This window comes from Colobus angolensis, unplaced genomic scaffold, assembly GCF_000951035.1.
Source record: "Colobus angolensis palliatus isolate OR3802 unplaced genomic scaffold, Cang.pa_1.0 Scaffold333, whole genome shotgun sequence".
Taxonomy (NCBI): Eukaryota; Metazoa; Chordata; class Mammalia; order Primates; family Cercopithecidae; genus Colobus; species Colobus angolensis.
Genome location: NW_012116633.1, coordinates 1,250,885 through 1,269,643, shown reverse-complemented (window position 1 = coordinate 1,269,643; position 18,759 = coordinate 1,250,885). Strand labels below are relative to the sequence as shown.

General features: G+C 45.3%; 3 pseudogenes; 2 read left to right on the top strand and 1 right to left on the bottom strand.

Moving 5' to 3' along the window:
• The first annotated feature begins 10,204 nt into the window (after window positions 1-10,204).
• Window positions 10,205-10,539, top strand: LOC105518967 (annotated as a pseudogene).
• A 543-nt stretch (window positions 10,540-11,082) lies between these two features.
• Window positions 11,083-12,756, top strand: LOC105518966 (annotated as a pseudogene).
• A 905-nt stretch (window positions 12,757-13,661) lies between these two features.
• On the bottom strand, window positions 13,662-14,620 carry LOC105518965 (annotated as a pseudogene).
• Between the last annotated feature and the right edge of the window lie 4,139 nt (window positions 14,621-18,759).

Below are 18,759 nucleotides of genomic sequence, written 5' to 3'. Positions count from 1 at the left end.
CCTTCCTTCCTTTTCCTTCCTCTCATCCCCTTCCCCTTCTCCTCTTTCCTTTCTTCTTTCCTTCTTTTTTTCCTTCCTTCCTTCCTTCCTTCCTTCCTTCCAAATTATGCAGTCTGTGGCATTCTTTTATAGCAGCATGAAATGGACAAAGACAGGCTCCATTTTCAAGAGCAAGCCCTTTTGTAGTTTCTGAGCCAATTACGACTGCAAAGGAAGTTCTATAGGCAGTCTCAGATCCACCATCTAGGAAACATGCTACCAAGCAGACCTAGAATCTAGGATTCGATCAAGTGCTGGGCAACATGATACCTCTGCAATTTAGTACCTACAGTTGACTCAGCTCATCAGGGCTAAAACTACCCCTCATATCCTAGTGTCTGTTGTAGGCAGAAGCCTTGCCTAAACCGTGAGCTTCTTAGCTCACATTCTGTCTCGTGCTTTTTTTGGAGGGGGTTCAAATATACACAAAAGAAATATGATGAACCTCCGTGTGTCCAACCCCCAGATTAAGCAGTTATCTCCATTTTGCTAGATTTGTTTCATCTTACTCAATCTCCCTAAAAATTTGTTTGTACAGGAAAAACTGGATACATACTGAATTCTCCACCCTACCTCCCATTTTAGGTTACTTTTCAGAATAATGAGTTAGTGACCTAGTAACCTCTACTCTAGTGATGAATAGTTTTTTTTTCCTGAATATCATTATGAACTCATAGATTATTGTTTGCATTTGATGTATTTTAGACCATTGCAGTTATTATTTATTAATTGTTCTGGATGCATACGTTGTCTCATCTAGGTTAATAATTATCTCTTCAAGTTGACTCTCCTGTCTTTCTGACGTGATCTTGTTGGACTTTGATGACTTCATTGCTTTCTGGACTAAAAGATGTTCCATGATCTATATACTGTACCATACAAGAAGTCAATCATTTCTGCAGGGAGCCTTGATTCCTTTTTAGTAGAGAACACAGTTTGGGCTCTTGGTCTGAATTACTTTTGTGAACCTCCTCTCCTGAGACTACAGCATGCATCCCTGGTTATAGCCAGTATGGAGCTCTTGCTGGGTACCAACTGATCTCCTATAACTGCTATGTAACCCTGCCTCACTCTTAAAAAAATTCATCTCTTGAGAGTTTTGTGCTCTTCCCGCAGATGTGGTCTTTCTTGTTCTGAAACTTTTGCTTCAATCACCCTGAATTTCACCAACCCTATGCATGCCATGCCTTGGATTGCAAACCTGCCCTCACTGGAGCCAATTTATCTGGTTAGAATCATTGCCCCAACCCATGCCTAATACTCTAGTAAACAAGGTCCTGCCTGGGCTTAGGTTAACGGTATGCAGGACCATGCTTATACTTCATTTTATCAAATGGGAGATCCAGTAATTTATAGCCTATTATTTCTGGAGTCTGGGGATGGCTTCGTGTAAGCTTTGCTGAAACAGATTTTATTACATTAGAAGAAAGCATAGCTGACTGCATCCAACACTGGAAGCTTTTAGATGCTAATAAGGAGGTCATGTAAATGTCTCGGAATGACTCTGGAATCCTTTCCTCTCCCCACCAAGGAAGAATAATGACATTCTAGGTTGGCCTCTTTTTATTTCCCTTCGATTTTGAGTATTACATTCCCTCTTCACTTTCCAGTTGAACAGTTTGGGAGTCTGTATTCCCTAGAAAGACTCTGGTCACATACCCTTTAGATTAAATTAGGTGAAAACTCTTTGGCTTTAATGAATGTGGAAGGATTTCAAAGGGCTAATCAAAATTATTCTGGGAGGAACAATTTCCATTCTGTTGGTGAGATCGTCCTGAATCTCTTAGATTATTTTATACAGCAAACCAGCTAGCATCAGGTTTTCTTTGCTAATAGATGACAAGGAGAATGTAGACTCTTGGAATCTGTGGAGAATCCCTAAGTTACATTTTAGCCTTCGTGTTATGACTCTTTTCCTAACCCTTTTACCAGAGCTGATCACAGGAAATAGATTTGTATGACTTATCTTCCTGCCTCCTCCCTTCATTCTTACAGAAAGTGGTAAGTGCTGCCTGCCAGGTAAAATCTTGGTGGCAAAATCCAAAGTCAGATTCAGAGTTATAAGCATAGTTCCCACCCAAGTAGCTTTCAAAGAAAAGAAAGAGGCTGGGTGCCATGGCTTACACCTGTAATCTCAGCACTTTGGGAGGCTGAGGTGGGTGGATCACCAGGTCAGGAGTTCAAGACCAGCCTGGCCAATATGGTGAAACCTTGTGTTTACTAAAAGTACAAAAATCAGCTGGGTGTGGTGATGCATGCCTGTAATCCCAGCTACGTGGGAAGTTGAGGCAGCAGAATTGCTTGAACCCGGGAGGTGGAAGTTTCAGTGAGCTGAGATCATGCCACTGCACTCCATCCTGGGTGGCAGAGCAAGACTCTGTCTCGGGGGAGGGGGGGAGAAAAGAAAAGTAAACAAGAGTGTTATGTGAAATCTTGCTTCGTTGCCTTTAAATTGTGTATTACTGAGCATTAGATTTGTGCTTTGTGGTAGTTGTAGTACTACTGTTGATTGATTTCATTCTCTATTCATTGGAACACCAATGGTGTTCCTGGTACTATACTGATCACCTGAGATAAAAGGATAACTAGAAGTTGGTCCTTGCCACCCAGAGCTCAGAGTCTCCTACTGGGAGAGTGTGGGAAGGTCTGATAAGAGCTGTAGTGATCTTGCCACATAGTTTGTATTTGTATCTTAAAACCAGTGGGGAGCCATGGAAATGTTTTAAGCAAGAGAGTGACAAGATCCAATGATTCATTTGTATTTTACTTTTTTTTTCATTCAATTGTCACTTTATTGCAAGATGGTAGAATTAATTGCAAATTTAAACTATAATCTTGTCATCTTTAGTCAGGCAGCAAGTTTTTATAAAGGCAAACTGCTTATTCGGAAGTGATCATGGAACAACTCAAAGGCAGAGTAAGAAGGATGAGAAACATCTGACTGGCCCATAGAGATTTCGTTCTCTTACTATATGAAAAAAACTTTTCATTTTTAAGAAGGGTAAACTATAACTTCAGTAGACATCAATACAGAAAGACTTCGCCAAATAGACTAGTTTCCATTTAGTCTGTCAACTGTTTCTAGCTGTCTCAATTGCGATAGATACATTTACATAACTGGCTGTGCTTGAGCCTTCTTTGCCAGCAGCTTTTGGTCCGCAATGCACTTGGCAACTGTCTCCTTTTCCTGCTGTGCAGAGATGCTTTGCACCATGTGCTTCTCCACCCAATTTATCATGTGATGGAGTCTCACTCTGCCCACCCAGGCTCCCAGGCTGGAGTGGAGTGACACAATCTTGGCTCACTGCAATCTCTGCCTCCTGAGTTCAAGTGATTCTCCTGCCTCAGACTCTGAAGTACCTGGGACTACAGGCGTGTACCACCGTATTTAGCTAATTTTTGTATTTTTGGTAGAGACGGGGTTTCACTATGTTGGCCAGGCTGGTCTCAAACTCCTGATGTTAGGTGATCCATCCACCTTGGCCTCCTAAAGTGTTGGAATTACAGGCATGAGGCACCACTCCTGGCCCACTTTTTTCTTTTTTTTTGGGACGGAGTCTTGTTGTGTTGCCCAGGCATGAATGCAGAGGCACAATCATAGCTCACTGTAACCTCAGACTGCTGGGCTCAGTGATTTTCTTGCCTCAGCCACTCAGGTAGCAGGGACTACAGGTGTGCATCACCACACACTGCTATTTTTCTTTTTTTTTTTTTTGAGATAGGGTCTTACTCTGTTTCCCAGGCTGGACTGCAGTGGTGGGGTCGTGGCTCACTGCAGCCTCACCCTCCTGGGTTCAGGTGATCCTCCTGCCTCAGGCTCCCAAGGTGCTGCAATTACAGGTGTGAGCCACCGCATTTGGCCCCATTTGTATTTTTGAAAGATGACTAGTGGTAGTGAAGATACCAGTGAGTTGAAGGGAGTGAGACTAGAGGCAATAACAGTTCAGATAACAGATATTTTTTGAGCCCCTGCTAAGTGCCAGGCACATATCTAGATCCTGGGAACTAGGGGAGAATGAGTAAGTCAGTCTCTGTTCCCAGGGAGCTTCCATTCTGGTGGTGGTGTGGTGGTGGGGAAGCAGGCTATGTACATGCAATAAATGATATGTTTTCACATGGTGATAAATAATTTGAAGAAAATGAATAGAGCTATGGGAGTTAGAATGTTTTGACATTGGAATGGGTACTGACCTATTGGGGTGGGCAGTGAAGACCTCTCTGACGAGGTGACATTTGAGCCGAGGTAACTCGAAGAAGATCTGGTCTAGATCCTGCTGGGTAGAACATCAAGGGCAGGGACCTGAGATGTTAACACACTTGGCATAGTGTTTAAGCACCATAAAGATGGTCAGGGTGGCTAGAGCATAGTGGAGCCTGGAGGAGCAAGTAATATTCAGATGAGGATGGAGCACCCTCTAGGCCATGGAAAGGAATCTGGATGAATCCCAATGGAGTAAGAAGCATTGCGATGAAATCAGGGGTTGGCAAACTACGGCCCATGGGTCAAATCTGGCCTGCTGCCTATTTTAATGAATAAACCATATTGGAACACAGTCTCACCCATGGGTTTACATTTTGTCCATGGCTATTTTTAATGTTAAAAGATCAGAGTTGAGTAGTTTCAACATAGAATATATGGCCCAGAAGCCTAAAATATTCACTATCTGGTTTTTGTAGAAAAAGTTTACTGATCCCTGAATTAAATGATCTAATTTAAGTTTTGAGAAGGAGACACTCTGGGTATTGTTTAGGGAATGAATGGTAAGAGTCAAGAGTATACCTGAATAGTTCAGATAAGAAATAACTAGATGTTGGCCGGCTGTGCTGGCTTATGCATGAACTCCTAGCACTTTTGGGAGGCTGAGGTTGGTGGATGACAAGGTCAGAAGTTTGAGGCCAGCCTGGCCAACATGGTGAAATCCCATCTCTACTAAAAATAGAAAAATTAGCTGGGTATGGTGGTGTGCACCTGTAATCCCAGCTACTTGGGAGGCTGAGGCAGGAGAATTGCTTGAATCTGGAAGGCAAAAGTTGCAGTGAGCTGAGATCATGCTGCTGTACTCCAGCCTTGGCAACACAGCAAGACTCCATCTCAGGAGAAAAAAAAAGAAAAGAAAAGAAAAAAAAAAAAACTAGATGTTGAGCCATCAGAAAACAAAGATCACACTGGTTTTATTCTGTTTTAAAACACCTAGCTATGCTTCCTACTCATTAAATATTGTTGAATGAGTGATGAGATGCTGAATGGGGGGTGCCAGTGAATACGAAGCAGAAGTGGGGTTTTGAGAGACACTTAGGAGGTAAAATATCAAGACAGCCTATTGTTGACACAGTGAATAGAAATAGGAGGAGGGCAGAAGGAGGACTGTAGGATGCCCTTCAGGTTTCTGATTCAGGTATCTTGGTGCATGGCAGTCTCATTAACTGAGACAGGGAAAGTGGAGAAACAAAGAACATATGTTGTCAGGGAGAAAGAATTAATCTTTGGACATAGGATGCTCAGGGCATCCAGACAGAGATGTCTAAAAGGTAGTTGGAAAGACAGAGCCCAGTGGCATGATATCTAGATTGATGGTAACCAGAATTCCAGAGTCATCAGCTAGTGTGGGCTCTCCTAGAAAGGGTGTGTGATAAGGATGGTGGGGATAGATCTCATATGGCATTCATTTCCAATACATTTTGGATCTAGAGAGGAGGCAAAGGTCAACTAGCTGTGTGGACAGTTTGCATCAATCAGTCAGGTCATCCCATGATCATGGAATATTTTTTCTGCAGAAGCTGATGGGCTCAAATGAAGGCTTGCCTTACCTGTTCCTCTGATCACCAACCTCTTTCTCTTAGTTGGGTTGACGGGGGCAGCTGTGGAGGCTTCTTCCATCCTAGGCTCCCTGCTAACATTGGAACATTTGTGGCCTTTTAACTCTGTAGGTGATTCACGTTTGCATTTATCTTTTTATTTTTATATTTATTTATTTACTTATTTATTTATTTATTTATTTTGAGATGGAGTCTCGCTCTGTCAGCCCAGGCTGGAGTACAGTGGCCGGATCTCAGCTCACTGCAAGCTCCGCCTCCTGGGCTTACACCATTCTCCTGCCTCAGCCTCCAGAGTAGCTGGGACTACAGGCGCCCACCACCTCGCCTGGCTAGTTTTTTGTATTTTTTAGTAGAGACGGGGTTTCACCATGTTAGCCAGGATGGTCTCGATCTCCTGACCTCGTGATCTGCCCATCTCGGCCTCCCAAAGTGCTGGGATTACAGGCTTGAGCCACCACACCCGGCCTATCTTTTTATTTTTTAAGAGACAAGGTCTCATGCTGTTGTTTGGGCTGGATTCCAATGGCACAATCATAGCTCCCTGCAGCCTCAACCTTCTAGGCTCAAGTGATCCTCCCACCTCAGCCTCCCAAGTAAGTGGGATCATAGGTACATGCCACCAAGCCCAGCTAATTTTTTAATTTTTGTAGAGACAGTTTTTCCCTATGTTGCCCTGGGTAGTCTCAAATTCCTGGGCTCAAATGATCTTCTTACCTTAGCTTTATAATGCCAGCACTTTGGGAGGCTGGGGCAGGCAGATCGCCAGAGCTCTGGAGTTCGACACCAGCCTGGGCAACATGGTGAAACCTCGTCTGTACTAAAAATACAAAAGATTAGTCAGGCGTGGTGGCAAACTCCTGTAGTCCCAGCTACTCAGGAGGTTAAAGCAGGTGAATCACTTGAACCCAGGAGGTAGAGGTTGCAGTGAGCCGGGATCACACCACTGCACTCCAGTCTGGGCGACAGAGCGAGACTCCAGCTCAAAAAAGCAAACAAACAAAGTGCTGGGATTACAGGCATGAGCCAACATGTTTGCATCTATCTAGATGAGGCTACAGGGAGGTAGGAAGGCCTAGTTGTCCTTGGTGTTTTGTTAGAGCAATAATTCTCGGACGCAAGTGTTAGACAATGGATTAATGTTGGTAAGTATTGTTAAATATTAGTAAATTTTTAAAATCCGTTAAGTATTGTCAAATATCAATAAACATTTATTAAACACTGTTAAATATTAATAAATTTATTAAATCTATTAAATATTGTTAAATATTAAATTTAGTAAGTATTATGGGTTCTTTTACACCACAAAGCTAGATAAACCTCTTACTGGCCCTGAAGAATAGCTTCCCCTTTCCTTTTTTTTTTTCTTTTTGCCTGGGGAAGGGGAACCACAGAAGTATTTATAGAAAAGCACTTGTGACCAGACACGGTGGCTCATGCCTGTAATCCCAGCACTTTGGGAGGGTGAGGCTCAAAACTGCCCAGTTTCTTTTTTGAAATGGAGCCTTGCTCTGCCACCCAGGCTGGAATACAGTGGAACAATCTTGGCTCACTGCAACTTCCGCCTCCTAGGCTCAAGGGATTCTCATGCCTCAGCCTCCTGAGCAGCTGGGATTACAGGTGTCCACCACCACGCTGAGCTAATTATTGTATTTTTTAGTAGAGATGGGGTTTTACTCTGTCAGCTAGGCTGGTCTCAAACTCCTGACCTCAAGTAATCCACCCGCCTCAGCCTCCCAAAGTACTGGGATTACAGGTGAGTCACCATGCCAAGCCTAAACTGCCCAATTTTAAAGGGATAATTGGGAAAACACTTGTTTAAAAAGGAAGTGAAGGAGTTGCCATGATTGTGCTTAGCAGTGTGAAGACCCTAGAAAACCTGTGTGAACTCCTGGGAGTTCACAGTCTACTGCCTGGTCAAGAGCCTTAGAAAACTTAGTTGTACACGTTAGGAGACCAGGACTGAAAGCTTCTCAGGATTGTCTAAACTTCTCCATTAAGTTCCGTGATGCCTGATGAGTAGTCCCACATTTTCACAGTAGACATGCTATTGCTGCCTCCTTCCTTATCATGAAAAGAGCAGAAGAGCGGAAGATAGCAGAAGAAGCAAGAAGACAAAAGGGAGACACTGAAATTGTCACCCACCTTTGGATGTCCCTCGTGCCTCATGTTTCCCATTGAGCCTCACTTATCAGTGACATAGTGAATGGTTTCTTTGCTCTCCCCCTTCCCTGTGGCTGCCTGGAAGTAGGGGAGGCACTTGCTGACATTATGTTGCTGTGGATTAGTTGGAGGGACAGGAACAGGAAATTTTCCTGGTGGTGTGTGTGTCACTGGGGTTCACAGGGTTACTTTTTAATCTCACTGGCCACTGTGATTCTGTGACCCTGGTTATTATATGTTCAGAAAGTGTCAGCTTATTTGAAAGGGATACTCTTATTTTTTATTTAAACATTGCCAACGACCATCACACTTTTTTTAATTGAAACATTTTTGTATTTTTTATTTTTTGGAGACAATGGTCTCACTCTTTCATATGAACATGAAGGGACTCATAGTCCCTTCCCCTACAGTATGTCTTTAATAACATATCAATGAAGGGTCATGTCTGAATGAATTACAGAAGTTCAGGAGCTAAAAAAGGAAGGTCCCCGAAGCCGGGCTTTAGTTTATTGCTACTATTACACTTGCTGTTGAAACTAAGCAGACGACTTCATTTCTCTTGGATTCAGCTTTCTCATGTGTCAGAATGGGACAGGAATGGAGGCGTTGGGATAAGTGTCATTCCACTCTCTGTATTTCTAGTCTGGCTGAGACTCGTATGGCAAGTACATAGATTTGTTGACAGCAGTTTCCTGGATTGCTGTCTTGAATGATTTTGAGGCACCTCAGCAAGAAAGTATGTTTCTGTTGATTGGGAGTGGGGAGCGCTCACAGCATTCCCAGGGCATTCCTGTCCATTATCTCAATACCTGGTGCTGACGTTTCCTGTCCCTCATCAGAAATCCTGACTACTCTGCATCTGATGACTTGAATGTATTGAGCACTGCTTAGTTGCATCATAGAAACCACCTGTTGTTGAACAGCTACCCTGCCTCTTGATGAGAATGGAAAGGCTACCAGGGACCACTGCTGTATGGAATGGCCTTCAGTCATTTCTGCTTAGAACACAGAGGTCATTTTGACTAATAATGTAATTCTCCTTTTGACTGAAAGTGTCACCTCCTGGGTTCAAATGATTCTCCTGACTCAGCCTTCTGAGTAACTGGGACTACATACAGGCTCCCACCACCATGCCCAGCTAATTTTTGTTTTTTGCTAGAGACAAGGTTACACCATGTTGGTCAGGCTGGTCTTGAACCCCTGACCTCAAGTGATCCATCTGCCTTGGCCTCCTAAAGTTCTGGGATTACAGGTTGAGACACTACATCTGGCCCCAACCATATCTTTTGAGGCTTGGAACTTTCAGCCTCACTGGCTGAACTCCAGGAAGCAAAAGGGGCTGGAAATTGACTTAACCACCAATGGCCAATGATTTTATCATGACTCTATAAAATCCCTAAACAATAGGGTTTGGAGAGCTTCTGAGATGCTGAACATAAGGAGGTGCTGGGAGGATAGCGTGCCCAACAGAGGGCATGGAAGTACCCCTCCCTACTTACCTTACCCTGTGTGTCTCTTTCATTGGCTGTTCCTGAGATGCAGCCTTTACATTGAGCCAGTAATAGAAAATAAACTGGCCAGATGTGGTGCTCCTTCCTGTAATCCCAGCACTTTCCCAGGTCTTTTTAGCCTGGCCTCCAAAGTAGCTGGGACCACAGGCATGCATTAGTGTACCATCATACCTGGCTAATTTTTTTATTTTTAATAGAGACAAGGTCTCACCATGTTTCCCAGGCTTGTTTCAAATTTCTGGGCTCGAGCAAACCTTTTGCCTCAATGTCTCGACGTGCTGGGGTTACAGGTGTGGGCCCCTGTGCCTGGCCTGGAACCATGCTACTTATATAGTCTGCAGAACTGTGAGCCACAGTCACTCTAAGAATCTTTCATTACCCTACAGAGAAATCCAAACTCCTTAGCCACTACGTTCTACTCCCCACACCTGCCTTGGCCCCCAGGCTTAGGCAACCATTGATTCATTTTTTGTCAGTATAGATTTGCCTAACCCAGACAAACAGACTTGTACAATGTATGATCTTTTGAGGTTTTTTTCCCTCTTAGCACGTTTTCAAACTTCCTTATGTCATAATGTGTGAAATATCAATGTATCATTCCTTCTATGGATGAATAATATCCCGATGCCTCTTCAGGCCAAGCTCACTCCTCAAAATGGCCTTTCCAGGCCCAGCTCATGCTGCTCAACAGGCCCAGCTCCTCCTGCACCATGGCCTGTTTCAGCCCAGCTCATGCCTCTCACAGCCCACCCAGAGGTGGGAGCTCCTGCCTCACCCTGGCCACTGGTTCGAGGTCCTCCCTCACGCCAGCCCACTGGGACCCAGCTCATGCCTCTCATGGCCTCTCCAGGCCCAACCCCTGCATGTGGGGGGGCTCTCCAGTCCCAGCCTCTACCTCGCAGTGGGCCCTCTCTGGGCCCACCTCTTGCCTCGCCGTGGCCCCCTCGGGCCAACCTCCTGCCCTTCGGTGGGCTCTGCAGGCCCAGCTCCTGCCTCCCAGTGGCCACTGTAGGCCAAGCTCATGCCTTGACGGTGCCCTTCCGAGGCCCCGCTTTTGCTTTTGGCGGCCTCTTCAGGCCCAGAACCTGACCTCCAGTAGGCCTCTCCAGGCCTGGCTCTTCCTCCTGGTGGCCTCTGTGGGCCCAAGTCATACTCAAGTCAGCCTCCCCCGGCCCAGCTCTTGCTCTTGGTGGCCTCTCCAGGTGCACAACTTCCTCCCGTCAGCCACTCCAGGCCTAGCTCCTTCTGCCTCCCAATGGCCTCTTTGTGCCCAGCCCAGTTCATGCCTCTTGGCGGCCTTCCCAGGCCCCACTTTTGACTCTTGGTGGCCTCTTCAGGCCCCGAACTTGACCTCCTGTCGGCCTCTCCGAGTTCAGCCTCCTGCCTCCTGAAGGCCCGTGTACAGGTTTAGCTTCTGCCTCACAGTGCACTCTCCCACACCTAGGCCGCAGCCTCACTGCGGCCTCCCCAGTCCGAAGCTCCTGCCTTCCGGTGGCTTCAATAGGGCCCCCTCCTGCCTCCCGATGGCCTCATCAGGCCCAGCTCACCCCTCACAATGGCCTTTCTGGGCCCAGTTTGTCCCCTTTTTGTGGCCTCTCCAGGCCTGTAGAGGCCCATTGTTGGCCTCTCTTGTGGCGGCCTCTCCAGGCCCAGCCCTTCCCCTTCCTCCTGGCTGCATTGACAGGCCCGACTCCTGCCTTGCCACAAACAACCTCTGTGGGCTCAGCTCCTGCCCAGTTCCCGCCAGCCTTTGTAGGCCCAAACCTTTCTCAGCCAGAGCTGAGAAAGCCTTTGTAGGCCCACCTGCTTCCCAGTGGTGTGCACAGACCCAGCTCCGGCTGGAGAACAGCCTCTGCGGGCCCCGCGCTGGCCTCCCAGGGTCCTATCCAAGCCTGGCTCTCACCTCCCGGTGGCTTCCTGAGGCCAGGTTCCTGCCTGCCTGCGTCCCAGCAGCCTCAACAGGCCCAGCTCCTCCCACAGCGTGGCCTGTTGCGGCCTAACTCATGCCTCTCATGGCCTGCCCAGAGATGTGAACTCCTGCCTCACTCTGGCCTCTCTGGGCTGATGTCTTCCCTCACGCTGGCCCATTGGGGCCCAGCTCATTGCACTTGTGGCTCTCCAGGCCTAGCCTCTGCCTGTGGGTTGCCTCTCTAGGCCCAGACTGTACCTCGGACTGGGCACTCTCCGGGCCTGCATCTTGCCTTGCCATGGACCCCTCGGGCCATCTTCTGCCTTTCGGTGGCCTCTAAAGGCCCAGCTCCTGCCTCCCAGTGGCCTCTGTAGGCCAAGCTCATGCCTCAGTGGCGGCATTTCCAGGTCCAGCATTTGCTGCTTTGCATCCTCTCCAGACCCTGAACTTCCTCCAGTCGGCCTCTCTGGGCCTGGCTCTTCCTCCTGGCGGCCTCTGCAGGCCCAAATTTCCCTCAAGTCGGCCTCTCCGGGGCCAGCTCCTGGGTCCCGGTGGACTCTACAGGCCCAAGTCATCCTCAAGTTGGCCTCCCCCATCCTGGCTTTTGCCTCTCAGCAGCCTCTCCAGGTACACAACTTCCTCCCATCAGCCTCTCCAGGCCCAGCTCCTCCAGCCTCCCAATGGCCTCTTTAGGCTCAGCCCAGCTCGTGCCTCTTGGTGGCTTTCCCAGGTTCCACTTTTGATTTTTGGCGGCCTCTTCAGGCCCAGAACATGACCTCCAATCAGCCTCTCTGGGCTCAGCATACTGCCTCCCAAAGGCCCGTATACAAGTCCAGCCTCTGCCTCACAGCGGACTGTCCCACACCCAGGCCTCCACCTCGCTGCAGCCTCCCCTGTCCGAAGCTCCTGCCTTCTGGCAGCTTCAACAGGCCCTGCTCCTTCTGCCTCTCAGTGACCTGCGCAGACCCAGCTCCAAACCTTTCTCCAGCCAGAGCTCTGTAGGCCCACCTTCTGCCTCCTGGTGGCCTGCACAGACACAGCTCTGGCTGGAGAACAGCCTCTGTGGGCCCCCACTTTCCTTCCAGGGCCTCTCCAGGCCTGGCTCTCACCTCACAGTGGTTTCCTGGGGCCATGTTCCTGCCTGCCTGCCTGCTTCCCGGCAGCCCCTACAGGCCCAACTCTGTGGGCCCCACACGTGCCTCCCAGGGGCCTCTCCAGGCCCAGCTCTCACCTCACAGCAGCTTCCTGGGGCCAGGTTCCTGCCTGCCTGCCTCAAGTGGGCCCCTCCAGGGCCAGCTCCTGCCTCCTGTCGGCCTGTAGAGGCCCTTTCTCCGCCTCTCACGTGGCAGTCTCTCCCACCTGCAGACCCAGCTCCTGCCTCTCAGTGGCCTCCGTAGGCCAAGCTCATGTCTCAAAGATGGCCTTTCCAGGCCTTGCCACATCTAGCACATTTCTAGAGTTTCTCACCAGCATGGTTTGTTTCTTAGAAAAGATTGAGTTGTGGTTAAATGCTCCATCACATTTTTTATGTATGTGGAGTTTCTCTCCATTATAAAATTGCTTAACTAATAATTAATAAGGATGGAGAACCAGTTAAAGGCTTCGCCACATGTGTCTTCTATAATTGCTGGGGTTCTGCTGGGGTTCTCTCTAATATCAATTATCTTACATTTATTCAGGTTTAAGGACTTTTTAAAGACATTGTCATATTCCTTATTGTAGGGTTTCTCTTCACATTAATTGTCTTATGTATAACAAGGGTTCTAGACTAGTTAAAAGCTTTACCACATTTTTTGCTGTTTTAGGGTTTCTCTCTAGAAAGTGATTAGATATTATTTAAGGCCTGAGATGTGCTTAAAGGTTCTGTCACATTTTTATCCCTTGTAAGGTCTAATACAAATTCTCTTAGGCTTTGGGAAGCTGAGGCAGGTGGATCACCTGAAGTCAGGAGTTCGACACCAGCCTGGCCAACATGTTCAAACCCCATCTCTACTAAAAATACAAAAATCAGCCAGTGTGATGACATACACCTGTAATCCCAGCTACTCAGGAGACTGAGGCAGAAGAATCAATTGAACTGGGAAGGCAGAGGTTGCAGTGAGCTGAGATAGTGCCACTACACTCCTGCCTGGCTAAAAAAGTGAGATTCCATCTTTAAAAAGAATTGGTTTTAAAAATAAAATCTCTTAGGTTCATTAAGATTTGAGGGCTGGTTAAAGGCTTTGTTACATTTTTTTACATTCGTAGAATTTTTGTTCAGGATGAATTCCCTTATGTACAATAAAGGTTTGGAACTGGTTAAAAGCCTGGCCACATTCCCCACACTTGTAGTGATTTTTTCCAGTACAAATAGTTTTATGTATTATAAGTCCTGAGGGCTGGACTTTGCCACATCTTCACATGTTTAGGGTTTCTCTCCAGAATGAATTTACTTATAGTAAAATGAGCACAAATTAAAACCTTTGCTACATTCCTTGCAATTGTAGGGATTCTCTATCTTATAGTCAGTAAGGATTGAGCACTGATCAAAGACTTACCACATTCTTCACATTTCTAGGGTTTCTCTCCAGTATGAATTCTCTTTAGTAAGGTTTGAGAACCAGTTAAAGGCTTTACCACATTTTTCACACTTGCAGGGTTGCTCTCCAGTGTGAATTCTCTTGTGTTCAATAAGATGTGAGCTCTGGTTAAAGGTTTTGCCACATTCTTCACATTTGTAGCATGTCTCTCCAGTGTGAACTCTCTTATTTTTAGTAAGGATTCAGCCATGCACAAAAGCTTTTTCACATTCTTCATGGTTGTGCAGTTTCTCACCAGTTGTACAGTTTCTCACCAGTATGAATTCTCTTATGTTGAGAAAAGTATGAGAACCAGTTGAAAGGTTTGCAATATTCTTCACATGTGCAGGGTTTCCTTCCAGTATGAACACTCTTGTGTCCAGTGAGAGGTGAGCCCCGGTTGAAGTCTTTGGCACATTTTTCACATGTGTAAGGTTGCTCTCCAGCATGAATTCTCTTATGTCCATAAGGTGTGAGCTCTGGTTAAAGCCTTTGCCACATTGTTCACATTTGTAGGGATTCTCTATGGTACAAATTCTCTTATTTTGAGTAAGGTTTGAGAACCAGTTAAAGGCTTCACCACATTCCTCACATTTGTATGGTTTCTCTCCTGTACGAATTCTCCTATGTTGAGTAAAATTGAGCACCAGTTAAAGGCTCTGCCACATTCATCACATTGAAAGATTAACATTGGTTAAGTCCATTATAACTTTTCTTCTGTCCCTTACACTAACCCACACTTTTCAGGTCTTTTAAGTTTAACTCTTCAATGCCATAGCTTTCATATCTTCTCAGTATCGCTTTTGGGAATAAATGTTTTATGCTCTGCCCAGGCAAAAGTTCTGGAGTAAAATGAGAGGACACAGCTAAGAGGAATAAAAATAAACTATACCACTTATTAGACTCAGGTGAATATACTTTACAAATACAAAATATAAAATTATTCCAAGCACAATAAAATGGCATAATACCACAAGCCCAAATTCCTTAATAGACATGTAAACTTAACAAAAATATATTGACCAAAATGCCTTTGTAAGAGCTCTAAAACCCAGTTAAAAGATTGCAGTGTCACAGATGAGAATGATGCCAAAATCCACACAGAAGACAAAAGAATATCTGTACATTTACCCACCACAGCCATACCTCCTCCCCAATATAAAATAATGCCTTTAAGTGTAAACTCTCAATTCCTGGCTTCTCTCTCAAAAGTGAAAAAAAGAAATAGTGGCACATGTGTCCATACTTCTACCTTGAGGGGTCTTTCCAAAGACTGGCTTCTGTCTACCGTGACCCAGAGTGCTGAAAGAAATGGTGCTATACTTTGAATGACAGGTTAGTGTCTGTGAGACCAAAGTTAAATGATTCTTACAGCAGCAGAGAGACTGTAGGACCACACAGAAAAAGGTGTATCAACTTATTACAGACTCTTCAGCAGAAACATGGGCAAACCCACATAACTCAATAAACGGAACACAAATCTAAGGAAGAGACATCTAAAGAACAGGTTTGAGAAATTTTCAATATCTAGTCTGGTAAACTGGTGTAAGATAATTCAGGGTTGAAAGTCACTTTACACAGACTGTGACAGATGGCTTTTTATTTAATGTACGTATCTCAACTAAACGTTACAATATATATAAAGCATCAGACTAACATGGCCCAATCAAAGAAACAAGTATGCAGAAACCAACCCTAAAGAAATGAACATGTATAAATTATCTTTAAAAATCAGGATAACCATCTCAATTATGCTCAATGCCTAACAAGAGAACACAGAAAACTAAGTGTAATCAGGAAAATAAGAATATCAACAAAATGACTGAAGGAAAGAAATTGTAGAGCAGAAGTATACAAAACATGACTGATAAATTATCCAAAGTATGAAAAAATATTAAAAACTGAAGCTCACCAAACTTCAACTCGAATAAAGAGACCAATAACAAGACACAATATAAGCAAAATTTTGAAAGTCACATAAAAGAAGAGAATCTTGAATGCAGAAAGTCAAGAGATGTATCATCTGTATGCTGTTCCTGCAAGATTACCAGTGAATTTTTGAACAAAAACCCTGCAGACAAGAGGGGAGTTGGGTTATATAGGCCAAGTCCTGAAGGAACAAAAACTTTTAGCAAAACTGTCCCACAAAATTTTAAAAATAAAGATTTTCCAAGATAACTAAATGATGAGTAAGTACATCACCATTACATCACCTGCAAGAAATGAAAAAAGAAGTCTTTCCCATTGAAAATTTAAAATGATAGAAAACAAAACAAGTCATATAAAAATACACAACTTTCTGGGAAAGATATGTACACACACAAAAATAAAATTTTGTAGTATTACAATAATTAAGCAGAAAACAATTGTGCTGTAAAATTGGAAAGACATCATGAAAATTAAAATATTCATTAGTATATGATATACTTAGAGATGTCATAAGTTGAGGGCAGATGTAATGAGCAAGAATTTTTGTAGGCAACTGAGTGCAAGTTGTTAATAGTTTAAAATATACAGTTGTGGGGGTGGAGCAAGATGGCCAAATAGGAACAGCTCCAGTCTCCAACTCCCAGCGCGAACAACACAGAAGACCGGTGATTTCTGCATTTTCAACTGAGGTACTGGGTTCATCTCACTAGGGAGCGCTGGACAGTCGGTGCGGGTCAGCTGTTGCGGCCCGACCAGCGAGAGCTGAACCAGGGCGAGGCATCGCCTCACCTGGGAAGCACAAGGGGGACGGGAATCCGTTTTCCTAGCCAGGGGAACTAAGACACACAACACCTGAAAAATCGGGTAACTTCCACCCCAATACTGTGCTTTAAGCAAATGGGCACACTAGGAGATTATATCCCATACCTGGCTGGGAGAGTCCCACACCCACGGAGCCTCCCTCATCGCTAGCACAGCAGTCTGCGATCTAACTGCAAGGCAGCAGTGAGGCTGGGTGAGGGGCGCCCACCACTGCTGAGGCTTAAGTAGGTAAACAAAGCCGCTGGGAAGCTCCAACTGGGTGGAGCTCACAGCAGCTCAAGGAAGCCTGCCTGTCTCTGTAGACTCCACCTCTGGGGACAGGGCACAGCACAGATAAACAACAACAACAACAACAAAAGCAGAAACCTCTGCAGGTGCAAACGACTCTGTCTGACAGCTTTGAAGGGAGCAGTGGCTCTCCCAACATGGAGGCTGAGGTCTGAGAAGGGACAGACTGCCTGCTCAAGTGGGTCCCTGACCCCTGAGTAGCCCAACTGGGAGACATCCTCCACTAGGGGCCGACTGACACCCCACACCTCACACGGTGGAGTACACCGCTGAGAGGAAGCTTCCAAAGTAAGAATCAGACAGGTACACTTGCTGTTCAGCAATATTCTATCTTCTGCAACCTCTGCTGCTGATACCCAGGCAAACAGGGTCTGGAGTGAACCTGAAGCAATCTGCAACAGACCTACAGCAGAGGGTCCTGACTATTAGAAGGAAAACTATCAAACAGGAAGGACACCTACACGAAAACCCCACCAGTACGTCATCATCATCAAAGAACAGAGGCAGATAAAACCACAAAGATGGGGGAAAAGCAGGGCAGGAAAGCTGGAAATTGAAAAATTAGAGCGCATCTCCCCCTGCAAAGGAGGACAGGTCATCGCCAGCAATGGACCAAAGCTGGACGGAGAATGAGTTTGACGAGATGAGAGAAGAAGGCTTCAGTCCATCAAACTTCTCAGAGCTAAAGGAGGAATTACATACCCAGTGTAAAGAAATTAAAAATCTTGAAAAAAGAGTGGAAGAATTCATAAGTAGAATAATTAATGCAGAGAAGGTCATAACGAAGTGACAGAGATGAAAAACCATGACACGAGAAATACGTGACAAATGCACAAGCTTCAGTAACCGACTCGATCAACTGGAAGAAAGAGTATCAGCGATTGAGGATCAAATGAATGAAATGAAGCAAGAAGAGAAACGAAAAAGAAAAAAGAAGGAAAAGAAATGAACAAAGCCTGCAAGGAGTATGGGATTATGTAAAAAGACCAAATCTACGTCTGATTGGGGTGCCTGAAAGTGAGGGGGAAAATGGAAACAAGTTGGAAAACACTCTTCAGGATATCATCCAGGAGAACTTCCCCAACCTAGTAGGGCAAGCCAACATTCAAATTCAGGAAATACAGAGAACACCACAAAGATACTCCTCCAGAAGGGCAACTCCAAGACACATAATTGCCAGATTCACCAAAGTTGAAATGAAGGAAAAAATCTTAAGGGCAGCCAGAGAGAAAGGTCGGGTTACCCACAAAGGGAAGCCCATCAGACTAACAGCAGATCTCTCGGCAGAAACTCCACAAGCCAGAAGAGAGACGGGGCCAATATTCAATGTTCTTAAAGAAAAGAATTTTAAACCCAGAATTTCATATCCAACAGAACTAAGTTTCCTCAGTGAAGGAGAAATAAAATCCTTTACAGATAAGCAAATGCTTAGAGATTTTGTCACCACCAGGCCAGCCTTACAAGAGACCCTGAAGGAAGCACTAAACATGGAAAGGAACAAACGGTACCAGCCATTGCAAAAACATGCGAAAATGTAAAGACCATCGAGGCTAGGAAGAAACTGCATCAATTAACGGGCAAAATAACCAGTTAATATCATAATGGCAGGATCAAGTTCACAAATAACAATATTAACCTTAAATGTAAATGAAATAAATGCTCCAATTAAAAGACACAGACTGGCAAACTGGATCAAGAGTCAAGACCCATCAGTCTGCTGTATTCA